Here is a 27212-nt window from a genome sequence, read left to right as displayed (position 1 = left end):
CTCTTACTCTTTGGTGAACCTAACGTCTCAATCAATGACTTAGAGTGAGTTTTGCAGCTGATCAGAGTGAAGGACAAGAGGAAACCCCACCAAGGCTACAGTCACTTTTTTTCTCAAGGGCTTACAGGTTAGCCCAGGAGTGTTCTCACGGCCGCCCCACCCCTTTCATGAGCTAACTCTGCTATGTTCCAAAAACCAAAGCTGAAAGAAAGATATTCTGGCCTAAGTGTCAATCTGCAGGTTGACGGGGGGGAGGGTTGCATTTGAAGAAGAAACCAAGGTGTCATCTCCCAGTTCAGTGCTGTGCGGGGCCAGAAGACGGAGGTATGACAGGCACCAAGTCCTGCCATTCAGAGAGCGTGGGTGAGGCAGCAGCTGTCAATAGCCAATGGGCACAGGGGCAATGAACTTGTGAGAACAGGAGCCAAAGAAAGAATGGCTTGTCCTACCCCTGTGAAATTTGAAGGAGAGCAGAATTGCGCACCGTTTTCTTTCACAGTCTTCTGTCCCTCCACCCCCTTCTTGGAATGAGTCAGTAATGGCTAAAGTTTATCAATGAATGCTGGGGAGTCAGAACTCGCCTGCTCAAGGGTGGGAGGGCCTCAGCAACTCCATAAGTACCACTGGAATTTGGAAAGATCGATACAAATCAATGAATGAGGCAAAGATATCCTGAAACCACAGAGGCCCCCTCGGAGCCCTCACAGTGGCTGGCTTTGGGAGCTCGCTTACCAAGCAAAGGTCACACTATTAAAAGAGGATCCATTTCACGGCCCTTCTTTAAATGGGCCTGCTAAGTGCAATCTATCTGTGTAATTACAGGAATGTTAACTCCTTTGATGAGAATCTTAAACTCGAGGTGAAGGAGCTGCCTCCCACACGGTGGCAGCTGAACGGGGAGGTAGAAAGGTGAGCTGAATGGATCATTCCAGGTGTTCACCTTCTGGCTGCTTGCCAAGACAGCCACTTCGCCAGGAGGCCGGGTGACACTGGGGATCATGCGGCTGGCTCCTGCCACCCCCGCTTCTCAGCTGGCGTTCCCCAGGCCTCCCACCTCAAGCCATGTGCACATCCAGCAAGACACACAGGCAGCCCCATCCACACAGATGACCCTTTTTAAAGAAAGGTGATTTTCAGCGAGAAAGGACGATGACTGCAGTTCCCACAGCTTCCCATCGCTGCCGAGGGGCACACAACAAGGAGCTGCCTCTGACTCACTGCTCAGCAAAATCTGCAGCCCTCAGATCCTGATGGGCGGAAGGCAACCCAAAGCCATCTTTGTTCCCACCACTCCGACTGCGGACAGAGCCAACATGCCTCTGCAGAGCCCCGCGGAGAGGAAGCGGCTGGCGGCGTCGACAAGAGTGGCCTCAAGGGAAGAGTTGATGGACCCTATATCTACCTGCTACGCGCTGGCCCCACGGGCACAGGCTTGTCCTGGCTTGAACGTGACAAATCAGAAAGTGACGAGACAGATGGGACCTTGGAGTGCTGCCAGCCCAGGCCCCCACTTACAAGTGACGCCCTGAAGAGCAGAGAAACCTATCCTACCCTCACTGAGGTAGGGGAGAACCGGCACTGGCTAGAACTCAAGTTCCCCGACTCCTGATCTAGAAAGTTCCCCAGCCCCCACCTAGGCCATCCTATAAACTCTTTGAAGACTGGTATGGGGACTGACTCATCCCTGTGTCCTCAAGATTAAGCACGCTGCCCACGGTGAGGAGGGAGGAAAGGACAGCAATTAATGAGGCATCAACTGCCCGCCCGACACCGTGACAAGCACTGTCACAGTGGGTAGACGTACTCAGTCCTCACAAAACCCCATCAGGAGATCAGAGACGTGAAGTAACCTGCCAGAAGTCACACAGCTAATAAGTGTCAAATCCCTGACAGGCGCCCAATGCTACAGCCCACTCCCACCTAGTCATGCTACCAAACGCAGCCAGAAAATCAGCATCGAACCTGAGCTCAGGATCCAGGATGTGTCCCTGGAGAAAAAGAAGGTGGGGTCTTGCTTTCTCACCCCAGTTGCCTGGGCCAGGGCACAGGGAAGGGGCACAGCCATCAGGCAGGGCCAGTGGGCAGAAGAAGGTGGGACTCTTCGTGGAAAATGCAAATGAATTCTACTAAGGCACCAACCCTTGACCCTGAAAAGGGAAGTAAAATCATGGCAAAACTGAAAATAAAGAAGTGGGAGGCTTATAATGACTCTGAGGCTTCCAGGAAAAAGCCGTTCTGCGTGTAAATAACAAAGAAGTCAAAGAAAACAGCACAGTATGATGTGACTGCCCGAAAATGAGGAAAAGCCAGTTCCCAGGGAAACCAGACAGCCAGCCCATGTTACACACTCCCCTCGGGAGCTCCTGCAGTCAGTATGCCCGGCGTGGAGCTCTTCTCTGCCAGGGGACACAGGAACAGAGACCAATGTCCTTCAGCACCGTCAGGACTTGGATACTGTCATTGGACTCGACCGATCCACTCTCTCACTGCAGCCAGAATTATCTTTATAATGATGACATTGAGGAGAATGATTGCACCATTGAACAAGTGTCAACTGTGGAATAGGCACTTGGTGTGTATTATCTCAGTATTTTTTAAATGAACATAGGGGGTCTTGACCAAAAATCTTTTTTTTTTTTAATCCTCACCTGAGGATATTTTTTCCATTGCTTTTTCAGCGAGTGGGAAGGAGGGAGAGAGAGAGAAACATTGATGTGAGAGAGACACATCAACTGGTTGCCTCCTGCACGTGCTCCAACGGGGCCAGGGATCAAGCCTGCAACCAAGGTACGTGCCCTTGGCCACAATCGAACCCAGGACCCTTCAGTCCGAGGGCCAACGCTCTAACCACTGAGCCAAACCGGGTAGGGCTCGACCAAAATCTTTAATGAAATAAGTTGGAATAGAAACATCAGAGTGCATCAATTGCATTTTGGGGAAACATACACGTTACGTGTGTACTCGTGGACTGAGTCAAAATGTATCACATATTTCACACTGTATGTGGCAGTGAAAATGTATGAAAGTCCCTGTGTCTGATCTATTACCATCCCCATTTTACAGAGAAGGAAACAGAAGTGCCAATTGTTTAACTTATCTAAGGTCACAAGACTTGTGACAGGTGGTGCTGGGGCAAGAACCCAACAGTCCAGGGCCCAACACACTCACATCACCTTGTAGCTCCAATGCCTTCAAAGGTTCCACCGAGCTCTTAGAATAAATCCCAAACCCCATCGTCACACACTCACCTCCCACCTCTGCATGCCAGCTCATTGGCCTTCCTTCATTTCCTCCACCACCACCTGCTCTTCCCTACCTCAGGACCTTCGCACCTGCTGTGGCCTCTGTGTGAAATATTCTCCCCCCACTCCCCTGCCACTTCTCCAGGTTCAAACCCACATACCTTTTATCACCTGTCCTTTACTTGCTCAGAGAGGCACTCCTTCACCCCTACCCATGATTAGGTCACATCATTCCACAGTCCCACCCTCCTCACCACCTTTGTTGTCCTGTCACAATCTATCACAATAAATGACTACAGAACTATTTTGTATTGTTTTTGTGCAGTCCATAAACTATGTCTATGTCTATCTTGTTTGAAAAGTGCATCCCCAGGGCTTAGTATAATGCAGGGATTCACAGGCATTTAATGAATGGGCATATAAACCAGCCATGTGAGAGGCCCTACTGCTGGGAGGGGCACAGGAACTGTAAGCAAGTGTCACCTGGGAACACCAACACCTAAATTAGAGCTTTACCAATGAAAACATCCTGGTACTGAAATCAGATCATCCTAGGTTTGTTTTTTGTTTTTGTTTTTTAATTATATCTTTATTGATTTCAGAGAGAGGAAAGGAAAGGGGGAGAGAGAAAGAGAGATAGAAACATCAATGATGAGAGAGTCATTGATCGGCTGCCTCCTGCATGCCCCCGACTGGGGACCAAGCCCACAACCCGAGCATGTGCCCTGACCGGGAATCGAACCCCGATCGCCTGGATCCTAGGTCAATGCTCAACTACTGAGCAACGTCTGGCCAGGCCACCCTAGGTTTAAATCGAGCCTCTACAATATATCAGTTGGGTGACCCAGGTAAATGACTCAAACTCTGAATCTCAGTTTCCTCATGTGTCAAATGAGTGTGATACTTCCCTCAACGTTGTTAAGATTAAATTAGATGCCCTAGATCATGATAGGTCCATAGTAAGGGCCAAAAAAACTGCAGTTCGCATTAACATTTTTATAAAACACTGTGTCCCTCGCTAAACTCTCATAGGCTTCAAAAGGTGACATCTGGCCAGGGTATGGGGCAACAGGGCCCTCTCACACATTGCTGGAAGACCTACCAAAATGACAAAGGCCTCTGATCCAGCAATTCTACTTCCAGGAATTTTACTCCAGGTGTCTCAAATGACCTACATAACGAGGGATTTTACTGCAGCCTTCTTTACAACGGCAACAGGTGGGAAAGAGCCTAAATGCTCAGCAACAGAGGACTGGCTGTGTAACCTATGGTGTCCCACATGCTGGAACCCTGCCCAGCTCTAAGAAAGGTGAAAACTCTTCATGCATTGGTCGGGGTGCTCTCCAGGGGGCGCTCTAAATGAAAGTGTGCTAAAAAGCTAAACGCAGATGTGAGTGTACATATTATGCTACTATCTAGGTAAAAAAATATGAAAAGAGCATTTACATATTTTATTATATGTATAAAAATATCTATGAAAGGACAAAGCAGAAATTGCTCACACTCCTTTCCCACAGGGAAGGGAGTTGGGTGGCAGGAACACAGCAGGGAAGACTTTTCTCATAAACTTTCTTGTACCTTTGGATTTTGAAACATAAAAATGTATTACTTATTCAAATAAGTAAGTAAGAACAACAGTGAACCCTCTCCTCTGCCCCCTAAAAAAGAAAGACAAAAATACAGGTTATAGGATTTGTTCAAAGTCACTCAGCTGTTTGGAGGAAGTCAGGATTCAAAGGTGGCTTCTGATCCCAAGTTCAATGCTCTATCAATTACAGTTCATTCATTCATTCCACACAAATTCATTTATTCAGCACTTATTCTACAAAGCAGCTGCCTTGTGTAAGGGACACATGGGCCAGAAAATAAACCCTGGTAAGAAAAGCTAAAAGGAAGAAAAAATCTCTTTCCTTTTTGCACCATGTACTACTATACATTTACCCAAAGGTCCAGGCCTGGAACGTCACAGACAATGGGCAAGTCCTGCCCAGGCTAAAGGAGGCAGCCACCACTCCGTCCAATCTGGTTTTACCATCTCAGGATATAAGCTCAGTTTTGTCAGATCTGAATTTTTCAAGAAAAGCCAGAAATCTAGATTTTTAAAACTGCAAAATCACTGATTTGTAAGCGTTGGCAATGAGTTCACCAAGCCATCTAGCACTTTAGAAGCCTGACATATAGGTTTGTGACCAGACCTTTATTTTATCCCGTCACAGCTATGGCCACCAGCCTTCTCACACCTTTTACCCAGGCCTAAGCCAGGTATAATGTAAGCCTGCATGAACCAGCCACTGTGGGCTTGGGCAAGTCCTTCCCCTTTCCCAGGGCTTCTGACTTATCAATTAATTAAGAGTTCGGCCTAGTCGATGGCCATGATGATCTCTCAGCATAACCAAGTATACATTCAGCCCCTGGCTGAGAGCCCTGGGCACCTCTGAGAGAGCAGGTGGCACAGCACAAACCCAGAACCTTCCGCTGATGTTTCCACTCCCATCTACCACACCATCTAGTTGGCCAGCCTCTTAACCAGCTCTCTATCTTATCTCACTCTGATCCCACCACTGAGTCCTCAGTTCCCCTTTGTATTGAACACACACCCAGATCCACTCTTACAACAGGGCAGGCCAGCAGCACCTGGGGTATGGCTAAAAGAAACACACAGCAAACAGGACCCACCGAGCCAACCTGGGAAAGTGGGTCTGAACTCCACACACGGCACCCTGCCCACTGGATAGAAGCCAAGTCAGAAGTAGGATTTCTCTTAAGAGCAGTAATTTGATTTTGCAAATCAATTGCTTATCATAACTGTTTTATTATATTTATTGCAGATAAGAATATAGTATCTATCATCACAGGCTGGCCATGAGGGTCAGGATGGTGCCAATGCTCTACTGGCATCTGTCATCTCAGTTCATTTCCACCCTAAACCAGAGGGGTAGATTTTATTATTCTCATTCTGCAGATGAAGAAACTGAAGCATGGGAATTAACCTGCCCAAAGTCAGAAGACTGGTAAGAGGGACCCAGAGTCAAATCCTACCTGATTCCAGGGCCTGAACTGCTAACCACTTTGTTAAGCAATGCTCACGTCTACCACACGCAGAGGCAAGAGCTGAATGCCACCGGTGGCTTCCCTTCTTGAACACCACTGACAGCTTCTTACCTGGTCCAGGCAGCAAGCGCTCTGTCCCTCACAGGAAGGAGACTGTGTTTCTTCACAGCACTTAGCAAGCACAATGAAGTCATCGTGTTTGTTTACTGTCTGACCAGCCCGGAATGATTGCATCTAAGTTCCTCAAAGTCAAAGACTTTGCCCATCTCCTTCATGGCAGTATCCTGCTGTGAGCTCAGTGCTGGCCACACAAAAGGTGCCCAGTAAATACTCATGAATGATGGAATGAAATGTGGACTTTTGAGCAACCAGGAAGAAGGGCCTTCCCATTTCCCAGGGACCAGAAAAATTCTCTTCACAGTGGGCTGAACTCGAGGCCACCTAAGCATTGTCAAGCATGGACCCTGGGTCTGTTTGCTGGTTAGGGGAGCCCACAAACGTGGCAGAGGAGAGGCACCTTATGCATAGCACAGCGGGTCTATTCTAATTCAGAATGGACTTCACAACTCAGGAGACAAAGGCCGGCAGAGAGACAGACGCTCCTACAAAGGAGAAAATGTTAACGGTCACGTTTGGACTATGGAAAAGGCTCAACAGGAAGGATGAGACAACTTTCTCAGCCCTCCACTGGAAACCAAGCAGACAAAAGAGTCTGGAAGTCCGAATTTGTGCAGTAGTAAACACTGGCGCAAACAGGATGCAAGCTGGAGTGTTTATCTCTGCTCAGCAGCCTTTGCTAAATGTCCACAGGACTCAGAGCACTGACAATTTAGACCCATCTAGCAGTAATTATTTCATCACATCATCATCACCACCCTGGCCTGCAAAACCACTGTGTAATCACCAGAAAAATCCCCGCTTTGGTACCAGTCAGGCAAAGCTGTGGGAAAGAACCACACATCTTACTTATTTACTCATCTATAAGCCCCACTTTTCAGCATCGAATTTCTTGGAGTGCAAATTGTTTGGGTGTGGCCCATAAACGCCATCCAGGGTGATTCTGCCCTGCGCATACCAGATGGTAAACCGATAAGTCTAGACACAAGCAAGCGGGAGCTTGACTGACCATTATGTGAGCAATTACATTTCTGACATGTAACACATATAAAACCCCGGCGGGTGACAGAGCAGTCAAAAGCTACTGTCTGGCAGCCCACGAGAGTTTTAACTATGGGGAAATGTGCCCTAGACTAACATGTGCTATTGATTAAAAATTAGCTGCACTCTCTCAACAGGATGAAATACTTTTTCATAAGAAAAGGAGATGAAGGGAAAGGAAACGTGTCCCCAGGTCACATAGCTAGGTATAAGGGCCTTGAATGGGCTCTCACATCTGATCATTTCACGGAGGTCATGAGTTCAGCTCAAGTCCATTCAACACCAGACGATGGAAGGTCCACTGTGAGCCAGGATCTGAGGAGAGGAAGCCCTACCGGGCAAAGAAGGGAGTACCTTCCTCCCCGAGGGCCTCAGGGGCTCTCAGGAAATGCTCAAAAGTAATGTTATAAATGCAACTCGACACCAAGGGCTGTAATTGAAGATGGGCAGTTGAAACAAGGTTGGGGCAGTTACAAGGCAAAACTAATGAAAGGTCAGCTAACAAAGGTGAGTTCTCCATTTCCTTGTCCTATCCAGCTAAGGAATACGGACACTGGGGACTGGAAAGGAAATCTGGGGAAGGCAAAACAAGCTTCCATAGATAAAGCTCAACAAATATGCTTTTTTATCTGTGATAGGCAAGGACAGGATGAAAATACCGCATCTCAACAAATACCTGGTGAGCACCTACCACCCTGGACACCAAGATGAGCCAGATATGGTCCTACCAATGATGAAGAAAAGAAAGGGGAAGGCTGACTCATCCTGATTAAAGAAAAAGACAAGAGGGCCGAAAGCAGGAAGGGCAAACTCGATGCGGGGAGGGGGGGAGGTAGGGAGCACCATGGTGATTAGAGGGCCCAGGGCCGGCTGCAGTGAAACAGAAACACCATTCAAACCAAACCAAACACATCTGATGCTAAAGTTGGGCCCGCAGGCTGCCAGTTTGAGGCCCTTGGGTTAGACTCTAGAGTGACTGCAGGAAACCGTGTACAGCTTGTCACAGTGAGGGCTGGAGGAATGATGAAGGAAGGGTGTGAAGGTCACTGAGGCAGGCCAGAGGGAAGATGAATCCAGTCCTGGGAAAAATCAAGTCATTAAACCAATGACATCAAACCCCAGAGGCCTGTGGTATAACCCTCAGCACTAACTTCTGCACAGGACTTCGTAGTTTCCAAAGCTCATGATCAAGTCATCTCATTTGATCTCCCCAACAGCCCTATGAAGCAGGCATCATTATCACCCCTATTTTAGAAGTGAAGGATTTCTGGATGAGAGCATATGAGCTCTGGTCCCACTGTTGTGGAGGGACAGCACTGGGACTCAAATCTAGCACTTGTACTTTTCCAGAATCTCAAAGAGAAGAACTCCAGGCTATTGTACTTTCTGGACATCTTCTATGTGATTCCGATGCACAACCAGGCTTGAGAACACTGGTCTAGACCAACATCCTCAACTGGGCTGATTTTGCCATTCCCTTCCTTTCCCCAGACACACTGAGCAATGTATGGAGGTATTTTGGGTTGTCATGGCTGTAGTGCATGGCAATGGATGATGCTACACGCATCTTAGTGGGTAGAGGCTAAGGATGCTGTTAAACATCCTACATTGCACAAGACAGCCCCACGACAAATTATCCAGCTAGAAATGTCAACACAGCTAAGGTTGAGAAACCCTGATCTAGACTCTAGCTCCTAGCTTCTTAAACTGTGATCTGAGGATTAGCAGAATTAACATCACCTCAGTCGTAGCTTGTTAGAAATTCAGGCCCCAACCCAGAGCCACCGAATCAGATTCTTGGTTTAACAAGATCCCAAGGTGATTCATATGCACCTGAGCACTGCTCTAGACCATGCTTCCTTGGCCATCACAGAATTTCAGAACAGAAAGGGACTTGGGCGGTAGGCCAATCTCATTCTGTAGACAGGAAAACTGAGACCCAGAACAACCGAGCAACTTGCCCCTGGTCCCACAGCTTACCCACAGCAGAGCCAAAACCGGATTCCAGATCTCAATACCCTGACCCGTGTTGTCTCTGAGATGCCACTGGGGATCAACACCCAAACTGTTTCAACAGCTTTCCCCTCTCTGCGAAGTTGATACTGATGTTTTAGGTGTTTGGGGGTCTTTTATGAAGCCTGAAAGGAATTGATTGTCCCATTGGTCAAGAATTTTTTTTAATTATCTGAGATAATTAAACAAAGGATTACCACGTTTGCCCACTAATTCTGCCTCCAGATAGTTTACACTGAAAGTGGCCACAAGGCTCCCACAGCGGTGGACTCCAGCAGCCAGTGGCCAGCAAGCCGGAGCAGAGTTCTCCAAAATGACGGCAGCCGCTGACGTGGTCTCTCCCAAAGACATGTGGGGAGTGATCCCAAACTAGCTCTAAAGCATATTTAGAATTAACCAGCAAGTGTAAAAGGCTTTACACGGAGGATTTACGCAGCTGAGGTCATGAGCAGGTTATAGCAGGGTTTCAGGCAGCTTAGTGCAGAATAATGCGGACACACATCACAGCCCTTGCTGGATTTTTGCCCCAGTCCTTGGGAAAAAAACAAAAAACAAATTCTCTCAGGTATTCTCCCAGGCTCAGCTTAAGCTGACACAGAATCTGTTTCCTGAATGGCTGAGGGAGCCCAAAGTGGCCCCAGAACTGACCTGTGTCAAAAAGGACCAACAAACTGGAGAAAGTTCTGGAACCAGTGAGGAAAGAACCAAGAAACTGGAGGTGTTGCTGGCGTTTGGCAAGCAGCTAAAGTGAAACCAGAACACTGATGGGTGCATGACAGAAATCTACAACTCAAAATTGAGGAGAGGGAAAGAGATGAAAGCCCAGAGAGGTAAATACATGCTTTTATGTAACATATGATTATACGCAAAATAAACTATACAAATAATTACGATAGGTTGTTTGGGAAGCAGCGAGGGTAGATGCTAACCAGGTTTTCCTATAGGAGGGGGTGGGAGAGAGGCAGAGACTTTCCTCTACACATTTGAAGAACAGAAAAAGCCTCCCAAATCCCAGAATAGGTTAGAGCTGAAACAAATGCAGGTTTAAAAAAAAAAAAAAAGTCAAATTTAATAGACCGTTTAAATTCCTAGTTGATGGTAATTAGAGAGTAAACATATTTCTTTAAACCCTGGCAGACAGAACTTAATCCAATTTAGGTAATCACTAACCTTTGCTTTTTACTTCTCTCTCTCCTCTAAATAAAATTCAAGAACTGATCTACAAAGGCCATAAACTGGCAAGAATAAGAAAAGAATATTTAAAGACAGTGATTGGGCAAATGTTACCTCAAAGGGCCAAGTTCAACAAAAATGAAAACAGGTCACACCAGCTCCCTAATTTATATCAACTATAACCTGAGGATTATAACCAGGCATCTTCACAACAGAAGGCCTGCCAAGGGAGGTCAAGGGACTCCTCCGCACTCTTGCCCTCTGGGCACCTCGTCTGGCATGCCAGTCGCCAGGTCTTGCTCTGCTGTGTGACAGCCCCTCCTCTTCCAGATCAATGCTGGTAATTCTCTATATTCCCACTCTCTACAGGGCCTGTCTCCTTCTTCTGTGGAATAACTACTGTCAGAATTATCCAGTCTGTCCCTTCAGCTCCTCCACTGTTCACCCACCTCCTGTCCCCTCATTTTAGAGTTCCTGCACTGCTCTGGTATCAATTTCCGATCCAGAAACTTCCACGTGAACCACTAGGCCCTTCTTGAGTACCTGGGACACTGGTTCCTCAGGGAAAGCCTTCAAGGTTAGATATCAAAATGGACTGGAAAGAACAAGGAGCTTAAGTTAATGGCTGTGTGATATCAGGAAAGTAATGAGCTTCTCTAAGCCTCTATTTTCACATCTTAAGCAGAAAATAGGGCATCTACCTGCTCGGGTTGTTGGTAGGCTCAAACAACATTACCATGGCTGTACCTGGCTCACAGTATTTGCCCAATACATAAGTTAGGCTGTTTAACTGTACAAGTTTCAAAGCAAAGCTTAGATCCCCAACCCTTAACAAAAACGTGAATTAACTCAAGTTCACCTCTAATGCCCCGTCATTGCCTTGCACCATCCACTCCCATCTTCCTTATAGGCTCCAAAGGGGAATCTTCCCTTGAAAAACAACGCCTTCTGCCTAACAGGGTATCACACTCCTAACCCCATTCTCCATTTTAAAAAATCCACAAAATATGTGATTTCCAAATTTCAGCAACTGAGATATTAATTCACACTGAGTTAACAAATGATAGTTTCTATAAGCATTGCTTTTAACAAGCATTTGCATTCTGCATATAGAGGCAACTCTGGGGAACACACTTTTAATGACAGGTGTTAAACACAGTAGGGAACTTTCAGAGGGGCTCAAACTCTATTTCTCAAATCAATTCTGTATAGATTAAGAGAAAAAGGCTGCAATTCAAGAAAGGTTTTGGTACATTTTACCTTGTACAAGGGCAGTACAAAAGGAGTGACCACAGGGAAATATACACATGCATATCACAAATCCTTAGGATAGAGAAATAATTAAGAAATCCACAAAGTCCTTACTAAATTCAATTTTCTACTGATAAATGGTTTAAATGTTGCACATACATCATCAATGAACAAAAAAGATTATGACATTTAGGTCTGGGTTACCAGCATGAAATTTTCACATAGCAGTGTAACAGGGTTCTAAAGACAAGATTAGGGTTTTTTTCTTTTTAAATATGTTTTTATTAATTTTAGAGAGAGAGGAAGGGAAAGGGAAAGAGAGAGATAGAAACATCAACGTGAGAAAGAAACACCCAGCTGCCTCCTGCACACCCCCCACCAGGGATCCAGCCTGCAACCCCGGGCATGTCTTCCAACCCCGGCATGTGTTCTGACCCGGAATCAACCCGAGATCTTTCGGTACATGGGACTACACCCAACCAACTGAGCCACACCAGCCAGGGTGGATTTTTTTATTTTCAGTAATTGAGCCGCTCTATGTATTATGTGACATTCAAAAAGAAAGAAGCCACCAGGTAAATTCAACTATAATCTAATCAACAACTGAGGAGCTGAAGGGAAAGCCGCTTCGAGGCCAGGCTGGCACTGTAAGCCTGCAGTAACAGATCTGGAACCCATTCTCAGCTCCACCCCGCGTGTGACTTTGAACTTCTCAAACAGGGAAGATTTTTGTAATGTTTAAACACAGACCACTATTGAAATCTTGCCTACTGAAACAAGTATACATCCATGACCCTCTGGTTCTGAAAGAAATGAGGTCTCCTCATTGAGAAACAAGCTAGTCTAAACTGAGCCCTTGAGAAATAAGCCAGTTGGACTAACTTACTTACCTCTAATGCCTTTCTTTTTTACACCATTAATGGTGCTGGCTATTAGAAGCGTCAGTAAAATACCGAAAGGACAATGGCTGGGGTTGGAAAAACTGAAGACAACTTTGTGAATTCACCCAGCATTGTTTCCCTTAGCACCCTAGGTCAGATTCTAGGGCTCAATCCTGCAACCCGGTTCCACAGAGGAGCCCTGCAGGGTTCTCAGTAGCACGAGCTAAATTTAAAATGTGGCTAAATTAGTTTCTGCAAGCTCCATTTCCCCTCCTGACTCACTTGCTGCTGTCAGTAAGAGCCTTCCACCCCAGAACAATTTACCAGAGTGCAGCACTGTGACATTTTGCAGCATGTAGGCCAACGAAATGTCAAGTCTGCAACCCAGGGTGGTCAGAATCACCAAAGGGAGGTCAAAAAGGGCAGTCTCCAGGGCTTGATCAGCGAGCACCCTTGGGTGGGGGTGGAGGGCAGAGGAAGGAGACAATCCGGACCCTTTGACTGCTTTGTCCCTTTGCATGGGTCATTTGAATGTGCACGTCTCCTCTGGTCGAGAACTGCGCCCCGGCAGGGATGCCTGGAGACTCCAGCCTAGAGCTTTCTCCTTGCGGGTCTCGGAAGCAGACGAGCCGCTGAGCCGCCACGCGTGAGCCGTCCGTCGGTCTTCGGAGCGCATCGCAGTAACTGAAACCCTGCCTACCGCAGGATGGCAGTGGCATCTATAAATACTCACCGCAGTGCAGCTGAGCCACAAAGCGCGGGCTCCCGCCACCGCGGGGAAGAGGCGGCGGCATGTGACCGAGGGCTGGGGCCGGGCTGAAGAGGGGAAAACCCTACCGCCAACCAGGGAGGCACCCCAGGGCCGATTCCTGAAGCACAGTTTGCAAGTACACAACCAGGTCTGACCCGGGGCGGCGTCCCTAGGAAAAGCGCTAGGGGCCCAGGAGCCCAGCCGCCCGGGCGGGGCTCCAGAGCGCCCCCTGTGCGCAAGTGAGCACGCCGCGCGCGCACAGTAGGCGCGCAGGGAAGAGCCCAGCCGAAAGCAGGGCGGCGGGAAAGACGAAGCGAAAGGGCTGCGGCCGGCGCCCAGCGCCCAGCGCCCAGCGCCCAGCGCCGCCGGCCCCAGGCGGGTCTCCCGCGGGCTGCGCCCCGGACCCCAGTCGGCGCACGTCCAGCGGCGCGCACGACAGAGCGGCTCCTTCCCAGCCCTCCCCTCCCACACCTCCCTCCGGAAAACGGAGACGGCAGGAAAAGATGGGCTGTTTCGGGGCGCCGGGGCGCCTGCGCCCGAGGGCGGCAGCAATCTGCCCCACAGGCCGAAGGAGAATGAGAGAGACAAACAAGCAAACTTTCTTTTTCGATCTCAGCCTGGGCTCAGCCTGGGTCCCACGATCGGCGGCATCCCCCATCCCGAGCCACATTGGTGCCTCGCCCACCCTAAGTCGCGGACGCGGAGCGCGCTTCACCCTGCCCCCCCAGGGGGTCTCGTGTCCGGACCTCTAAGCCTGCCTGCAGCGTCCCATAGAAGGACCCTCGACCTCGCGGGGGTCCCCAGCCGGTTGCCCCCAAATGTGACGCTTTCCCCAAGCCCCCTTTCCCGGTGCCCCACCGGAGTGTGTGCGCGGCGTGCCCGGAAATTTTGTTCTCAGTCCCGTGCTCCTGCTGAGCCGACGACTCCGGCCCCTCCCGGAGGCTTCCCCACTCTCCCTCTTGGGGTCCGGGAGTGAGTCACTGCGGGTCGCGCACACCCGCAGCTCGCCTCCCGCCCAGGCGCGCGCCCGGGGAAAAGTTTCCGCTGTGCCCGAGAGTTTTCTCACCCGAGGGAAGCGCGGGACGTGGGGGGCCCCCCGGCGCGCTCTGCCCGGCTCCCCCTGCGCGCGCTCCCAGCGCTGCCCTCCGCGGGGTCCCGTCCAGCCTCCAGTCGTCTCCAGCGCGAGTCAGCCAACCCGGCGGCCGCGCAGCTCCCGGAGCCCGGCGGGTGACACGTTTCCCTCCTCGCTCGTCTCGCGGCCTCCTCCCCCGCCGCCTCCTCCTCCCACTTTTCCTGTCCAGTGTTCATCGCTTCAGTCTCCCTGCGAGGCCCCCACCTCCTCCCTCCATCGCACTCTCACCCGGCTCGAGAGGGGGGAGAAGGGGAGAGGGGGCGCCTGCACTTACATCCAGTTCAACAATTTCAGGAAATCCAACTCTCGCACTTGAAAAGCCTGGGAGGATGCAACAGGTCAGGGAGCTCGGTGCGGCGTTTCCCTCACACAAGCACAGACGCCCCTCCCCCTCCACGCCGGGGTCCCCCCCCCCCAACACTCCCCCTCCTCACGACTGGAAACACGAAGGCTCGCTGGAGAGCTAGAGCCTGGACCTTCTGTTGTCTTAAGAAGCGCCCCCCTGGCCCATTCCAGAAGTTGTTCTAAGTGCATTTGTGAAAGTACAATTTCAGTGAAGCCTCTCCCTTAGATACGCAAAGCTCTTTGAAAGCTCTTTCCAACTGAAGGTTTCATGAATTGGACGGCCCTTCAGAGTTTGAAACAACAGAAAACCAACCAATCCCAAAATTAAAAACAACGTAAAATTATTTTCAAAACTTCTTTTTTTTTGCAGGTGTTAAGAATTAAAGGCAGCTGTTTCAGGACTCACTGGCTTGCATAATTTCACCCTATGGTTGAGCAGGAAATACTTTTAAAATGCTGCCTGCTTACACATCACACTTAGGCTTCAAAACCACAGTGACATTTGCTGAAGAAAAGATGCATCTTTTTAAGTCAAAACAGAGGGGGAAAAATTCATGTTTATTTTGATCACTGTGACCTTACAACACCTATGTAAGGGTCGCTGGTCAGGGTGTGCCCAAAGGGGAGGGGGAATTGATGAAGCTCTGGGTCTCCCACTTGTCCAGCGACATTAGTGAGAAGCTCAAGTATTCTCAGTACAAACCCCAGGATGATGGAGAGACTTTAAATCTATCCCAGGAATCACGTACAATGAAAGGAACTTGGCGCCAGGCACGTGCCTAAGAAAGAAAAACCTGAGGGGGCAGTGATCTGGGAGGGGATTTGAGCTTTGTCTTAAAAGCAGCTGTGCTGAGCCTTTAAGAGCCAAAGCCCTGAAGCAGAAGGTGAAGGTTTGTGTGCCACTTCTTTTCCTTACTAGCTGCAGGGTATGAGCCAAGTTTCTTCAGTTTGCCACCATGAAAATGGGTATAGCGTAGTAACTATCTCTTAGGGTTGTTATGAGGATTTAATGAAAGTGCTGGGATTCAACAGATATTATGCTATTGTTACTATAATTATCCGTCAGGTCTTGGAGGTGAAAAGGAAGCTATTTCTACAAAGCTACAGGAAGACTGACTTGGGAACATTCGTTCTATGTTGCAAACTCCCTCATCTCCTTTAAGTCTTTGTTCAATGAGGTCCACTCTATTGGGTCTATTTAAAATTGTAACTCACTCCTCTCACCCCTTCATTCAACTCTACTTTTTCTTTTTCCATTGCATCTATCACTTGTAACATATTACACAATTTACTTCTTTAAAAAAAATGTATTGTCTCTCTCCCACCACCTCTTACTTCCAGGACAGCGTGGCTCTATAAGAACATGGATCTATTCTGTTCACTGATATTGCCCAAAATTCTAGAACAGTGCCAGGTATATCCTGTGCACCCAGTAAATATTATATGAATGAAGGGTAAGTGGATTCATTTAGCAAATTTATGCTGTACTGAGTGCTTATGGTGGGTTGGGCACTGTGCAAATAAAAAAAATCTAAAACATAATCACCAGGCCTATCCAAGGATAAAAGAAGCTCCCTTTGGAAGGAGTACCCTCCCTGGTAAAGAGACGTATTCACAATGTAGGCAATGCCAGCTTGGTGGAGATGCCATAAAAGAGTATTCAGGGACTAGAAGGGAGGTTTACAGAGGTTAAAGTCTCTTCTGCCCTAGAAGTTGCTGATTTTGTAAGCGGAATTTTCTCAAAATAAGAAGTAGCTGACCTTTTGGTGTAAATCAGAACTTTGTCCTAAGGATGATTAATATATTATACTTGTTACCACCCAAATTTTTACCAAAATTCTAAGTGTCACTGGAACATTTCCTTTTCTTATTAAGAAACAGAATTTTTTCAGGACAATCCAGTATTGGTCTCTCTATTTAAACATTCATTTATGGAAGAGGAAATTCAAGGTCTTTGTTAGACACGTCAGGTATCCAGCTTGCCATGGCCACAGCCTCTGAAATGGAAGTTGGCCTTAGGTAGCCCCCTTTAAGACTAAGGGCAAGCACCTCACCCAAATGTAGCCAAACTCTGTGACAAACACTGGCATGAAAAAGATACACTGAGCCAATGGGATTTCATTTCAGGAATGAGAACATAAGCACACACACACTGTAGCTAGTATCCAGAACAAAAGCTGAAAGGTCCTGGCTTTATCTGAACTTTAGACTCTAGAAGCTGCAGATGGGCTGTCTGTGGACGGGCTAAATGTAAATTCAATGTATATTTTTTGAACCCCATTGTGTCAACATTTAAAAAAAATAATTGCTCACGTGCAGAAATCAGAAAACCTCAGGCAAAAAATATGAATTTTCAGCTTGCCTTGAAAACTCTGGAAGACGTGGCATTGAACATGCTGCAGGCAGGCACAGCCACAGTTAGCTGGAACTGGAGCACTTCTCTCCCCGTTAGACCGGGCAGTTTCCAGTTTGCCCCAAGGCCAGGCGCTCCCCAATCAATGCTTCTCGTTCCCAGCCCGCTCACCCATTCCCCTGCCACCAGATGCACCTAGAGAAGGGATGCTGACATATATCAGGAGGGACCAGCGGAAGGAAGAAGCAGAAATTATGCTATAGGATGGCATGGGTTCTCTCCAGCTCCATGGCAACAAGGTTTTTTTAACCAAAATTTGCTTGCACTCACATAATCTGGACGGTACTGAAGTAAAACAAGCTAGGGGGTAGAAATGGGGGCCAATGGGCATCAAGACAGGGAGAAGCAGCGGAGGCCCTCCCAAAGGGCTGCCTTGAGATCAAAACCACCATCCACTTCCTGCTCTTCCAGAGGCCTGTTCTACTTTTCTTTTGTTCCCGTAACAGTGCCTACCCACCCCATCCCCATTGCACATGTCTATCCCCAAAGACTTACCAGACTGAGTTCCAGAAGGGTAGGTGCCCATCCAAAGTTATACACGGACAAGAAAGGACAGGGCATGGAACCCTGATCCCAACTCAGTGCTCTTGAACTACATGATATTCCTTCTTGGTCTGATTGACTACTTCCATCCCTGAATCATAGCATTTAGTGCCTTAGGACCTGATCTACAATAAGTAGGAAATCAACATCTGCTGAATTAAGGTGTTCAAGGTCTGGTCTCCAGTTTGGACCTCCTTCCATGCTACTTCCATGTCTCATACCATGTCAAAAAATTATTCCAGTGAAGGAAAGCATCATACCCTTCCATAACTTATCTCCTTTATATAGATGAAAGGATCCTTTGCTGATGCCTGATACAAAGGTTTTGAGGAGTACAAGTAGGTCCCTCAGGCCTGTGCAGTGTTAAAACACACAGTTTTTCAGGTCCTCAGAGCTCCAGTCATAAAATAAGTTAATGTACTTACTCATGAAAAATGCTCATCTAGATATAGAACTTGCATAAGCACTCAATATTCATCAACAGTATTACACCATCCATAAAAACAGACCATTGGAGAAATAAGCTCAGCATCTGATCTAACCCCAGGGTGTAAAATCAGTGACCTTTGGCACAGCAGCAAAACTTAACTACACACGTCAAAAATAGCTTCCTTTCCTTCTGCTCTCTTCCTAACTTCCACAGTAGAACACTGAGGACCTTGAAGTTTGTTTTTGGAAGAACTTTGGATGATGCAAACAAAACATAATTTTCACACCCTTTTCATCTTTTTGTTGATAACAATGGGGTGTTTCTGGTATGTTGGTTTTTTTACTCTCTTTTTTTGTCTTCGGTACTGGGACGTATCTGTCATCCATTCCAAAGGGGCTGGTATTGAATTCGATCTGATTGTACTTTGAGAATGACTTGAAGGAGCGAATCTGAACAGTGAAAAGAATTTTAGCAATCATACTCGAATTTCCCCTGAACTTTCCAGATTTCAATTATTCCTTCCCACAGTTATAAGTCAGTCAGTTGACAAACACTGACTGGGGGCAGCTGTCATGAAGTCCAGCTTGGCCTTGTTTCTATGAGAAACAAGGTGATTTCAATTTCCATAGAAAGAATCTTGTTCAATCTCCTGGCATCTCAGTTCCTTGAGCTCTGCCCCAATGCCCTTGTTCTCCACTCTCACCACCGTGGCTTATTCTCATGGCCAGCCTTGACCTTGTCATTTCCTATTGCCACCCTCTCCCAGTCTCCAACTTTCCAGTAATCTGACTCCCATAAATCTTCAACTCCCTGAGATATGCTGCCTTTTTATGGCCTCTCATTCCCTTCATGTCCTCACTTCTGTCTTCACCCAGATTAGATTCCATTATTATGTTAACTTCTTTGCATACATCCTGGACTCCCTTGCTCCTTTCTCACTTCACTGTATTTGCTTTGCTAAGTCAAAGTTGTTTAGCCTGAGCCTCCTCCTACTCAGTAAAAACACGGCTGGAGAAATATACGCAACCACACTGCTCTGCACCCACATCAAAGAAATGGCTCTAGCCTACTCCCTTTCCCACTGTCTCCAACATTACAAAATTTTCTCCCACATCCTCACTCTCACCTGAGAACCTTCCTTCCTTCTTTGCTTGAGAATATAGGAAAGTCTAATACTAACTTCCATAATGCTGTGGACTGAATGTTGGTGTTCCCTCCCCTAGTTGATGTGTTGAACCCTTAGGCCCCAAGGGGATGGCATTTGGAGGTGGGAACTTTAGGAGGTAATTAGGGCTAGATGAGATCATGAGGATGGGGGCCTCAAGATGGGATTAGTGACCCTTTAAAAAGAGAAAGCACCACAGGATTTCTCTCTTTCTCTCTCTCTCCTCTCTCTTTCCACCAAGAAAAGGTCATGTGAACACATAGCAAGAAAGTGGCATCTGCGAGCTGTGAGAAGGGCCCTCACCAAGAATTAAATGTTGTTACTTTGATCTTGGACTTCCCAGCCTCCACAACTGTGAGAAAATGGGTGTCTGTTGTTTAAGTCTCCCATCTATGGTTTTCGTAGTAGCAGCCTGAGCTAAGAGGTGTAGACTAGCACTGCTGTAGCCATTTTCTGCCTCCCTCCTGCTGCTGGGGATGAACTGCCAGTGCCAAACCTGGGGTTACGCCCTCCACAGGGCATCAGATCCTGCCCCCCTCCCTTCTCCGTCTCCCAGTGGAACATGTAAAATGTCCCCGACCCCACCCTTTGGTTCATGTAGTGCAAACACCTTGAAAGAGTTTTCGATGTCCCTAATATTTCTTCTCTTTTTCTTTCTCTGACTTTCTCCAATCGGGCTTTCAGCCTCTCTGTTCTGCTGAAACCATTTGTCAGTGTTACCCATGACCTCCATGTTACATAGGAACTGTGCAAATACTTGTTGAGAGAATGAATGAATGACCCGCAGATAGTGAGAATCTCACAACTGGTAATTTATACATCTGTGTGCGCATGTGCATACAGACACACAGAGAGAGATAGAGGGAGGTGGAGGGAGAGAGATAGAGATAAAGAGAGAGACACAGAGAGAGGGAGACAGACTTCCTTCTGGCCCCAGCTATCATGAAGTCCAGCTTGGCCTCGTTTCTATGAGAGGCCCCTTTTATTTGAGATAGTGGGGTACAGGGTACAGGTAAGGCTGTCCTTTGCACCACAGGTATCTTAACCAGAACAGTCATCCCTTCTTATAAAAGCCAAGAAATATTTCCTTGTGGGAAGAAGCCTAAGGTTTGGTTTAGACCTTGTGTACTGCTGGGCGGCAGTTCCTTAATCCATCATAGTCCCAGTTGCAGACACAGCCTGGTGTTCAGGGACTTTATGAGACTTAAATGAGGTTTATAAGAGTTATTGAAATTGTACAGTTATTGAAGCCTTGTATTGTGCTCGATTCCCAGTTGGGTTCAGATATGTTTCAGCTTTTCTTTATACTCTAGTATTTATTGTATTACTGCAATACACATATGCAAAAGTATTTTTGTATTAAAAAATACTGTTGACTATAAAGGAGACTTCAATACGTGGTCCAAGAATATGGAAATAAACTGGTAATCCTAAGAGTAAAGACGTGACATTCATGCTCTCCCTGCTTCAAAAACAGATAAAATAAAAATAAGGAGCATAATCGTATAAATATGATGACATAATGAATAGTCTGCATCGCGTGTGGACAAAGGCAAATGGAATGAACGAGAATGTGTTCGCTTATTCCTACTGGGCGAGGGGAGAAGGAGACAGGAAGGGACAGATACACAGCTGGCAGCGGTGAAAGAGGCCTCCTGATCCAGGTAGTTCATCTAGGCTACGGTCAAAATGTCAATGAAAAATCCTTTGAGGCCACCTGAGCCCCTTTCCTCAGAGTCAGTGCCCACCAAACAGCCCTCTACCCACTAACCCAGCCTCCTGGGTACCATGATACCCCCACAAGGTGCATCCAAGTAAAGTAAGCTTTTTTGGATTGATCCATGGTAACTAAATTCTCCAGAGACTGATGTATAAACTAAGATATTAATATATAATCAATAATATTGGCCCCTGGGACTTTACCTAGCATCGCACTTACAAATTATCTTTTTAGATGGAAGCGTCAGCATTAGTAGGAAGTCTATTTGTTTTCATTTTAATCTAAATCTTTCTTTGCAAGATGGAATTCCCGTTATACCCTAAGCATTACACATGCCTCACCCTTCTTTCCTCCCTTCTCACTCTCTCAAACGCTCTCTCCCAGTCTCTTTCTCTCTCTCAACGTCTCTCACACACACACACATATACAAGTGTAGACTCCATAATAACAATTACAACTGACATTAGTATTAATTGCAGACGTACAAGGTGCTGACACTATACCAGTCACCTTTATAGTCACCGTATTTTGCAAGCAGTACCTCACTCCTCCGACAACACTATGACATGCACACTATTATTACCCCCATTTCACAGATGAAAAAATTAAGGCTAAAATAAATGGTTTAGTCTTTTCTCAAGGTCACTCAGCTCTTCGGAGGTAGAAATAACCACAAATTACAAGGTGTTATTTCCCACTGTAAGTTCTTCCCGACTTTTAGTCATCTTGACCTCCCAATTTAGGAAGGGGAAGTTGCAGAGCTGTTTGGGGAAGATAAATATTTTCATCCAAACCACCAACTGTAGGGAGGCTTCCTGCTGGATGTGGGAAATGAGGAGAATTCTGCAGTGGTAGAAAGTGGGCAGAGCAAAGATGCCCTGACCCCTAGGACAGCAGTTCCAGGCAGTGCTTGGATGCCTCCCCCCCCCCCCATCCAGGTAAGCCAGGCTGGCATGTAGATGGCTGCCCTTCAAAAGACTCTCTGTTCCTGCTCCAGCATTAACTGGGGCAGTTCTGGTCTAACAACAGCAACAGCCAGCCTCTCACTCAACACCTGTTTCACTTCTCCTTATAAATATGATACTCACGTTACCAGAGCTTGGGTATTTTAGCCTGGTTTCATCAACAAAGTCTAGCTTAGATCTCCTAGATGGACATTTCTTAAACTGTTCTCCAAGGAAGGACCCCAGGATGTGACTAGTGTTGCTGGAGAAAGATTCCTTAGTCAAATAAATTTTGAAAATACTGCATACAATAGCATAATATGCATTAGTCTATTAAGAACTTGGCCGTGGTCTGCAGGAAAGAAACATTCAATAATTTAATTTCTTTCCATGGAATATCATTAACAGTTTAGGATCTAGTGTTCCACAGACTGTAATTAGGGAAATGCTATCCTAGACAGAAGAATTGCATGTTGGTCAAATTTGCTTTGAAAAGGGCCCAGGACTAAATAAGATCAAGGGGAAATCTTAATTGAGTCTACTCAGTAGACTGTGCTTTCTGCTTTTTAATTTCTTGGATGACTAATCTACTGATACTATCCTAAATCTACTGGGGTAAAATATCACTGCTCACTTGCCACTGCAGAAACAAAACGAGTAACCTCGACCAGTGATTTCCCCTGACCTGCCCAAGCACCTCCTCGGGGCTGGAGAAAAGAATAAGAACCAGCCACGAGGAGGGATGTGATCTGAGGACATCTGAGAGTAAATTAGCGTGAGCAGGGCCCACTGGGGCCCAGGCCCCAGGCTAAACCCCAGCAGACAGTGACTCCTTCAGTCCTTACAGCTGCCTGGGATGCATCACTGACCTGTCCCCTAGGGGAAGACCCAGAGCTTGGCATTGTGCCTCCACTGAGTAGACACTCGATAAATCTTTATTAAAGGAAGGAAGGGTGGGAGGAAGGAAACAAATTGAGGTTTGGAGATGTTAACTTGCCCAACATCACGCCTCTAGCAAGCAGGAGAGCCAGAACTCAGACAGCTGGGCTCTTCCACACCCCGCCAAGCCGCCAAGCTCTTCCTTACCCAGCACACAACCCGCTTCTCGGCGCTGGCTTGAGGGTCTGGCCACATTTGCTCAGTATGTTAACTTTGGCCCTAGTGTAACTTGTGCAATTAAAATTGCTATGTTTATACAGCACTTTTTCCCCCAGAATGCCTGAAAATAATAGCTGAAATTTAGGGCATGCTTCCCATGTTCCAGGCACTACACTGAGAACTTGACACAGCTCATTCCTCATGACCATCCTAAGAAATAGGTACAACAATAACCCCCTTTTACAGATAAGGAAACTGAGGATCAGAGAGATTAGCTGACAGCCTCTAATTAAGCAGTGGGTCAGGATTTGAACTGACATGGTTTGACCCCAAATTTCCTGCTCTTAAGCCTCTTTGCTAAATCCTTTCCTTCTGTCCAGTCACAGACATGCTGGGAGATGGACAAGACAGAAACAAGTACCACCTGCAGCTGGATAATATATTTATTAGTTTAACCCTTAAAAGTGTTTACATAGTTCTAAGCCCATCACAAATATCAACTAATGTAATTCTCATAATATAAAGAAACAGTAGTATGAGGCTGCTCCTATTATTATTCCCATTTCATAGATGAGAAAACTGAGGCACAGAGAGTTAAATAATCTGCCCAAAGACGCACAGCAATTGGCAGAGCAGGATTCAGACCCAGACAGTCTGGTTCCCTAGTCCTCAGGTTTAACCACCCAGAGAGCTGCCGGATGAGCACAAGGGGGCCCCTCAAGAAAAGTGTAGTCCTTTCCCAAGACCTATCACTAAACGGGCCTCTAAGGGGAATGCCGAGCCATCTGCAGTCCTGGCAGTTAACCGGAGCCGGAGCCGGGGAGCTTGCACTTAAGCACTCTTCGATTTAGATTTCCTGGCTGGATGGGTTCCTGTGCCCCCTCCTTGAGATTAATAGCCAATTGTTTGTTTGCATTCTTGCGGGAGGGGTGGGCCATTCTCCCTGGGCCCGGCTGTTTCTGGAAGAGCGAGCTCTCTGCCCGCATCGGGCAGGTAAAGGGGACCAAGTCCCTTTGTCCGGGAGCTGGTAGAGGTAGGTCAATCCTTGCTTGCCCCGCCGGCCCCTTCCTCCCTGGGCGGGAAACCTGTTGCGGGGTCAGTTCGCTGCTCTTCCGTGCCCCCGACGGAGGGAGCGGGAGGAAGGAAAGGAGGGAAGGAAAGGCGTAAGTCGGGGGTTTTGTTAGGAGGAGGGGCAGAAGGTCTTCTAAGGAAGCGGTGAGAAGCTGCAACCGCAGCATCTACAGAAATGACGGGGAGCCATTAACAATGAGTCCCGCTGAGCACGGTGGCTGCCCCCAGCTACTCTGGAAGGACGTGCGCTCCGGAGGGGAGGGAGCGAGGCCTGCCCCGGCACAGAGCAGGCGCTCAGTGCATCTATGTCAATAACTTGTGACATGGATATAAGTTACCAGCGCCTTAAAGAAGTGGCTGTCTTTTGCCCTGGTCCATAAATGCTTGCCTCCCTTTCTGTTTACCAGTGTGACAAAAGGGATGCTATGCGACGTCCGGGCTCATTCCGGGTCACTCCTCCTGTTCTTCCACCTCACCCTGTGCCAGGTGAGCTCCTTATGTTTAGGCCAAGGGTACAGGCTATGGAACCGGGTTTCTGCGCTGGTCCAGCTGTGTGACTGTGGGCACGTGCCTTGACCTCTCTGGGCCTGGAGTGCCTTGCTCCCTTGTTCCGCATCTAAACCCCCACTTCCCTTCCAGGAGCGAGGTCAGGAGTGTCCTTCCCCCCATCCCAGCGGGCTGCCCTCGCACTTGGCCCGCCTCCCCCTACAGCCTTGGCCTCTGCGTGTTGTAGTGATCAGTTCACCTGTGTTTCCGCTCACAAACTAAGAAATGAGTGACGCCACGTTGCTGATCTCTGAATCCCCAATACCTAGGCAATGCCTGGGGTATAACAAGAGGCTCCGTGAAAGATTTTACAGAAGAAAAGAGGAAAGTGGGAACGAAGAAGGAAAGAGCTGCAGAGAGGGAGGGCAGGCATAATTCATCACCCCTTTAGAACAGTAGGTGTAGTTGGAGACTTGCTAGAAAAGCCCTCCCCACCCACTCACATGTCTTATTCTGCCTACCCAGTGTCTCAGAGTTCCTCCTTAGGAGGTTTGCTCCTTGCAGTCAAGATACTGTCTCCAGGATCTCCTTGTTTCTTTCGCAAGGGTAATGTGTTGAATTATCAACTGCAAACGCCTTACATTCCTGTACAAGATGGATTTTTAAAGAGCAAATGGGGAGAAAGCACGTGAACACTTTGCTGCTAAAAGTAGAGGAAAGGGGCTCCTGAAAGGGAAGGGAGGGATCCGTGACTTTAAAAAATGTCAATCTCAGTGAGTCAGCGCCACGAGAACCAGAGCATGTCATTTCCACCCCCACCGTGTCCTGCCCTGCGCTCTCCCTCACGTACCTGCGTCACTTGGAGAAAGTTCTCCCAGGCTCCAGTGGGTGCCCTGTCATGTGCAAGGCCGGAACCGCCAGGGTCTAGTCCACTGCTTTGGGGCTGACAGAATATCTTTTCTCTCCCTCTCTCTTTCTTTTTTTCCCTTTAAGATTTGTACCCATTCATTACTACTTCAGCCCTGCGAGTCTGGATGTGGTCAGGGAAAACACTCTCATTTACTAACATTCCAGGCGGGCCGGGGACCTCTCAGGTCGCTCTGTCCAACTCAGCCTCATGCTGGAATCCTCTCCAGCCCCCCTCCAGAAGTGGGCAGCACCCCTCCAGAAGTGGGCAGCTAGCTTCTGCTGGAACCCCTTGAGGAGAGAGGAGTTCGCTACCTCTCGAAGCAGCCATTCCAGTTTAGAAAGTTCCAGTAGCGAGGTGCAACCCAAAGTCTGCCACTCCGCAACTCCTACAAAGGAGAGAAACAAGGAAAATCGAGGAAATTGTGTTAGAGGACACTTTGGGGAATTGTGCAGAAGTTCAAGGGTGAGGGAAAGATTATGTCTTTGCCTCATCTTTCTTTCTTTTTTTTTTTTTAAATATATCTTTATTGATTTCAGCAAGAGGAAAGGAGAGGGAGAGAGAGAGATAGAAACATCAATGATTTGAGAGTCATTGATCGGCTGCAGCCCACAACCCAGGCATGTGCCCTGACCGGGAATCGATCCCCGATCTCCTGGATCCTAGGTCGACCGCTGAGCCACGCCCAGCTGGGCTCATCTTTCAATAGATATATCTTTACCTACATAAATGAACAAGTATTATGGTTAATTTCATGTGTCACCTTGACTGGGGTGCCCAGATACAGGATGCAACAGTATTTCTGGGAGTGTCTGTGAGGATGTTTCTGGAAGAGGTTAGCCTTTGAATTGGTAGACCGAGTAAAGAAAATCTCCTTCACCAGTGACGGTGGGCACCATCCAGTCCACTGAGAGTATGAAAAGAGCAAAAAACAAACAAAAACCAGAGGAAAGGTGAATGTGCTCTCTGCCTGAGCCGGGACAGGCGTCTTCTCCTTCCCTGGACACGGGTGCTCCAGGACCTCGGGGCGTACGATTCTCTCTGAACCACATTGCTGCCTCTGCCGGGGCTCCAGCTGCAGGTGGCAGGTCGTGGGACTTCTCAGCCTCCACAGTCACGTGAGCTGATTCCTATAATGAGTCTCCATTTATATTCACATCCTAAAGGTCTGTTTCTCTGGCGAACCCTAATACAGCAAGTATAAACAAACACACTGTATCTTTTGATCACATCTCCTAATGGTTCTTTTCTACTAGTAGAAATAGTAAATATTTATGGAACCGTGGCTCTCAAGCTTTTTGAACTCAGTACCCATTTATACTCTTAAAATATGTTGATGACTCAAAAGACCTTCAGCTTTTGTGAGTTATATCTATCAATATTTAATATATTAAAAACTAAAACTGAGAAAAATTTAAACTATTTATTAATTTATTTA

The 27212-nt window shown here is 47.5% G+C and overlaps 1 protein-coding gene across 1 annotated transcript in view; it reads right to left on the bottom strand.

Moving 5' to 3' along the window:
* PRR5L (proline rich 5 like) overlaps positions 1-14966 on the bottom strand; it is a 60672-nt gene extending 45706 nt beyond the window's left edge. Inside the window, exon 1 of the mRNA XM_016206231.2 lies at positions 14927-14966. The gene's annotated coding sequence lies outside the window, so the exon portion shown is untranslated. The remainder of the gene's footprint in view (positions 1-14926) is intronic.
* Positions 14967-27212: the final 12246 nt, after the last annotated feature.

This window comes from Miniopterus natalensis, chromosome 11, assembly GCF_054644295.1.
Source record: "Miniopterus natalensis isolate mMinNat1 chromosome 11, mMinNat1.hap1, whole genome shotgun sequence".
Lineage (NCBI taxonomy): Eukaryota > Metazoa > Chordata > Mammalia > Chiroptera > Miniopteridae > Miniopterus > Miniopterus natalensis.
This window is presented reverse-complemented; position numbering and strand designations above follow the sequence as displayed.